Source organism: Peromyscus eremicus, chromosome 17 (genome assembly GCF_949786415.1).
Source record: "Peromyscus eremicus chromosome 17, PerEre_H2_v1, whole genome shotgun sequence".
Taxonomy (NCBI): domain Eukaryota; kingdom Metazoa; phylum Chordata; class Mammalia; order Rodentia; family Cricetidae; genus Peromyscus; species Peromyscus eremicus.
In genome coordinates, this window is record NC_081433.1 from 8,954,664 (window position 1) to 8,960,663 (window position 6,000).

The following is a 6,000-nucleotide window of genomic DNA, read 5'->3' on the forward strand; positions in this document are numbered from 1 at the left end:
AAGGGCAGAGATGTTACTGATGAACTCAAGCCAGGATAGTTCCTGAAAGGCCTCGGTTGGGGTACAGTTTCTATTAGCGTTTTATACTCTAAAACCACAAGGTGGGGTGGGCAAGCGAGTGATACTGTACAGAAGCCTAAATGGCAGTCTTCAGATTGTTAAGGGCAACATGACCCAATGTTACCACTATTTACCCTGGTCATGGTCATTCTGTTCCAGGTAGGAGGCGAAGGCATGCTTGGCAAATAGGCAGTACAAGCAGTGCTTTGAGTAAATCACGAAATAAATCAATAGATCAGTACCTAATAATTGGTCTTTGCTGCCTTATTCTGCTTCACCGGTGACGATCATGGAAGAAGCAACATTGAACTTCTCACGGAGATGTGGAAAATTGATCAGTTTTGAGCCTAGAAGTGAAACGATCTGATATAAATGTTCAAGAAATGACTTCAGCTTCTCTACTGAGAGTAAACTGCATTGCAAGAGACCACTGTGCGGCGGTTGCAATAAGGAAAATGTTGGTGGTTAGCATCTGAGCTGTAACATTGAAGATTGTAAGAGGAGATGGTCAGGGTGTGGATGCGTTTGAAGGCAAAGCAACAGAGATGTTCCAAGTCCTCAGATTTGTCTGTGATAGAAAAGGGGAAATCTAGAATGGGTTCAGGATTTGGGCTCAGAACCCGAAAAGTTGGGGTTTCAGGATGATACGGGGATCCTTTGGGAGGCCCTTTGTTAAGCGGTGCAGAGCAGCTTTTGATACATAAGCTTAGGAGACCGTAGAGGGAATAAATGTGGCCAGAGGAGTGGCTAAGAGCTGAGCCATGACGACGGCTTCTCACCTTTGGAAAGTTGAGAGATGAAGAGGCTCCAGCTCTGGCCCAAGGGAAGGAGTGACTAGAGGGGACAAGAAATGACAACCGTCCTGCAGCCAAGTCAAAGGAGGGTTTACCCGTTTGAATGTACAGCTGGATTTGTTGAGGGTAGGTCTTCACGGTCTTTGGTGACAGTGACTTTCATTGGACTACAAGACACAAAAGTGTGAGGGTTCAAGAAAACAGAAGACCCTGGATGCAGACCACTGTACCAGCTTCTGCTTGCTACAGTCCCCCAGAACTCCAGCAGACAGGAGCTCTCCTGTATCACTCCCAGTCAGCCACAGGCGCCATCCACTCGGCAGCCAGGCTAGCCTTGGGAAATGCAATTACTTCCTTCTCTCTTTCCCCCACAGACCTATCCAGAAAGATCACATATAATTCGTGTCCCCGCCTCTCATGGAGATTACATTTGAACGCTGATCTCTTCCCCATTCCTCCTGCTGTTTCCCAATTCTTACCCCACTGCCATTCCACCTCTTCTGTTCATAGCAACCAAAAAGGTCTTTTTAAAAATCTAAAATAATCACGGCAGAGCAGGAGAGATGGCTCGGTGGTTAAGAACTCTTGCCGTTTTTGCACAGAACCTGGGTTCAGTTTCCGGCACTCACATGGTGGTTCACAACCATCTGGAACTGAAGTTCTGGGAGCTCTGATACGTTCTGCCCTCTGAAAGCACCAGGAATGCACGCTGGTGCACATACACACATTCGGGCAAACATACTCATGCACATAACATAAAATAAACATTTTAAAAACTCACTCACTCTAGTCCATTACAGGACCAGAATCAAAAGAAAAAAAATGGAGAAAGCATTTGACAAAATCTAACACTAGTTCATGATTTATAAAAACAACAAAGCAAATAACAAACAAAACCCCTCTCAGTCAACAATAAATAAAAGATAATTTACTTAACTCAATAAAGAACATTTACGAAAAAATTCTGCAAATATCACCATCAAGGGGGAAAAACAATTAGAAGCTTTCCTACAAAGGCAAGGATAGTCCCTCTAACCACTGATTTCAATATCATACTAGAAATGCTAGCTAATGTAATGAGATAAGAAAAGGAAATAAAAAGACCATATATTGGGAAGGAAGAAATGCAAATGTCTTTTTGTCTGCAAGTGCCATGAAGAAAGTCCTAATGTTCTGGTCAAAATCCCACATAAAATTACATTGTATCTAAGACATTATTCCAAGTCCTTTAAATGTGTTACAAAACCTCCCAACACACTGTCTGTCAGTCCACATTCAGGATGGTTTCTCAGTTCCTAATCTAACTTGTCATTTACAAGAAAAGGCAAGTCTCTGGGTCGTCAGGCCTGTTCTTCCTACTACCAGAACTTCCCCCCACTTCACCCCAACCCCTATCCTGTTCTTGGGAGCTTTGGTAGAAGCCAACCTCTGGCTTCACCTCATCCATAGTCAACTCTGAAGGTGGCTTTCTTTGACATTATCAAAGCTGCTCAGCAGGGGAAGCAGAGAGGAGGGGGAGGATGGAGGCAATCCTGAGGTACACCTCAGACTGTTCCTCAAAGAATCTTCAATAGGATCAACCCCAGCTGCCTGAAGGAGAGATCACCCTGATGACACACCCTTTAGTACCTTTCCTCCCGTTTAGTTTCCAGAGATAAGGCTTTCAAATAAATCACCTACACTCAAAACCATGTCTTGGGACCTCCTGTGGGGCAAACCCAGAGGAAGATTTCATGTAATGGAACCCTCATTAATACCTCCTTAACATCGTAAACTGTTTACTGCCCTTTTCATTTTCCAATAACACAGTACAGTTCCTTCACAGAAGCAAATGTAATCCATGAGTATACTCCCATAACTGTAGTGTGGCTCCATCCCAAGACGGGATGTGTGCCCAGTGACAATCTTTTTTTTTTTTTTCCTGTTTTGTTCACACGTCCACAACACATAAGTAAGCACTCATTTTAAGTACCATTTGTGTTTCTTTGGTTGCTACCATTGCATGAGATGGCAAGTAAATGAATGGAAAGATGGGGACACGTGTGGAGAGGAGAGAAAATGGTTACTAGAATTTTAAAACTTGATATGCCATCTAGATTTTTGGTTTGAGGCTTTCCACTGTGAAACCAATTGGAATATTAAAAAAAAAACACTAAGAAGGTGGTATGTCAGGTTTCTTTGAGTCATTTATGTATCTCTCACACAATTTGTATTTTGCTTTTAAAGTACACTGAAGTTGTTGACTGATTATATGAAAAACATTTTATGGAGACTGTTTTTGTGTAAAGATCTTGGAATTTTTGGAAAATATTGGGTTGTTCATGTGCCTCTCTTCCATTCTACACCTGTCCATCTTTCTGTAAATATTCATCTTGCTGATTAAGTTTTGGTCACATTTAAACATCTTAACCATGGAGACAAAGCCCCTTTTTACATTCACATTTACATGGAGCCCTGTGACTTGCCCGAGGTTAGCTAGGTGTAGTGGTAGAGCCCCAGAGTCCAGTGTCAAACTATGCCTTCAGTTGCCAGGGCATTTTACTCTAGGCCACAATAACTTTTCTTCTTGACAGGCTGACAGATAGGAGGGGGATGTTCCCATGAATCTAACTAGGTTCCATCACAACATGGCTAATTTTGTTAAGTTTGCCAGACTGTTATTGGTTGCCTTCCTGACGTCTCCAAGATAAAAGGATAAACTATTATTATTATTATTATTATTATTATTATTATTATTCGCTTCCACTTTCACACTTCATACATCTATCTATATGCTGCTGCAGCAAACAAGTGGCTGACACCATCGCTTTTCCCTGTGTCTGGACCAGGTTTATTAATGAGGATTGCTATTCGAGGTGCCAGGGGTGCCACTGGAGGATCCCTGATTCCTCTGAGCACAGCACTGAGCAGTTCACCGGCCGGCAGGTAACAGGTGGAAACAGGCTGTATTTCAGAGCCCAGAGCACCTGTGTGCGCACTCTCAGTGGCTGTAAGAAGCTTTGTAACAGATCGGTCTTCTAGCGCTCCCTCTCTCTGACCTGGGAGCCCAACAGATGTGGGGGACTTCATCGGGCAGAGTCCGGTGCACCCAATGCGTCTGCAGTTGTCACATCTTGATTCAGATTGAGCTAGACCTTTCCAGGCGCATTGGCTTGTGTGTGGGTTCGCACGCTGACCTACAAACACGCCGAGCACTTGCAGTGTGGGACCTCTCTGCTCCCCCGCCCGGTACCTTCACTGTCCTCGAGTGACCCAGTGCTCTGCGCGCAACAGTTGGGACCCGCTGTGCGCGGGCTCCCGGGCCATGCGCGCCCTGCGATCTCCGGGCCAGGCTTGCCATTGGCAGCCGCACAGCGGCCTGAGCGCTCCCCCTAGGCGCGCGGCGCTGGGCCCTTCCTCAGATGGAGCCACGCACCGGCCGCCCCCCAGTGCGCCGGTGCCTCCCCGGGCGCCGAGTGCGCAGGCGCCGGCCGTGAGGACCGACCGTGCGCTGGGCTCGAACGGGGTTGGAGCGCGCGGCGGCGGCGGCGGCGGCGGCAGCGGCGGGCGGCGGGCGGACAGACAGACTGCGGATCGACGCACGGACCCAAGGATTCTCGAGCCTGGGAGCTGGCGGCAGTGCTGTGCGCGCCGCCTGGCCTGAAGGGTGGCCACCTTGCTATGTCGCTCGGCATCTTCTGAACTAGGAAAAGCCCAAGGATGTCCGCTCTGAGGAAGGTGCGAGACGCGCGGGGCCGCGGGGACTGGGATGCGGGGACCTGGGCGCTAAGTGGCGAGAGCCGTCGGGGCAGGGAGGGGGCGGTGCTGCGAGACCGACCCGCGTGGGCCCTGCCTAGGCGGCTGTGTCGGGGGTAGGAGGCTACTAGGAACACGCTCCGGGAGTGTGAGATAACCTTAGGGGTGGCCGGTGCTCCGGGGTCCGCGGCTGGGGTCCTTCCTTCCGGGCTGCAGAGCCCGGTGGCAGGGTTGCTGGCACACGGGCTCCCCGGCTACAGGAGCGAGGCGGAGGTGTGAAATTCCCCGCTCCGCGAGGCCGGGTAACGGGGTGCAGCCTGGGGCGCTGGCCAGCGAGGGGGCTGGTGGGGCAGTGGGGAGCGACCCGAGTTCCCCCTCCCCCAAGCCCAGGTGGCCCCCGGGACTCAGACTGGGAATGAATGGAAGGTGCTCGGAGCCGGTGCTACAGGGCGCTGGGGTCGCGGAGGCGGGGAGGGGCCACTTGTGCCCTTTGCTGCAGCCGTCGCGACGAGCAGGGCCTGGGCCTAGGGGTTGGGAGGGGGTAGCCGCTGCTGGGCTCTCCAAGTGCGAGCCGGGAGCACGGGGGCTTTTTTAGGGGTGGTTGCTAAGCGAAGCGCTACCCAGCGCTGGGTTTTGTAACTAAGCCTCCCCCGGCAGCTGCTGTTGCTGCTCTCGGGCTCTTTCCCTAACGATCGCAGAAGAAATAATGAGGATGTAATTATTACAGCCCTGCGCGCGAAGGGATGGGGGGCGGCAGGCATCGGTTCCTCTGCTTGGCGCCGGCCAGGTGGGGCCGGGCGGGGCAGGGGATTCCTCTCCCACCCTCCTGGAGCGGCTGGGCGGCGGAAGGTGCTCCTCTGGGACCCGAGATAGGGGCTGGGGCTCTAGACCGAGTTCGGAGAGGTGGGCAAGGGCCGCAGGCGGCGTCTAGGCGGGTGCAGGGTGTCGCAGGTGGAGGGGAACCCAGAGCGCCGCGGCTGCTTGGCGATTCGCACCCGAAACTCCCAACACCCTGTGTGGCGCTCCTACACTTCGGGAATGTGGTGCGAGCCGCCCGCAGGTCGCTTTTCCTTCAAATGGATGTCGATTCCGGCCCGGGTCGAAATCCAAATGCGTGACTGACTTAATCAGCATCGGCTGTGTTGTATCCATGAGAAAATAAAAGCAACGGGCAGCGAATTCGCCCTCGGTGTTGATGAACTCTGCCAGCCTAGGCTGTGGGCGTTTCAGGGCTGGAGATTAAAGCGCAGCAGTTCTTCCTCCTGGTGTCTCATACTTGGAGGCGAGAGGGAGCTATCTGGACTTGGAGCCTTGGGATTGCTGTTAGTGGCCAGTGCGGGTACATCAGCCTACAACCTTGAGATCTGACCGTTACCTTGGATCCCAGTCACCTATGTGAGTGACTTATTGT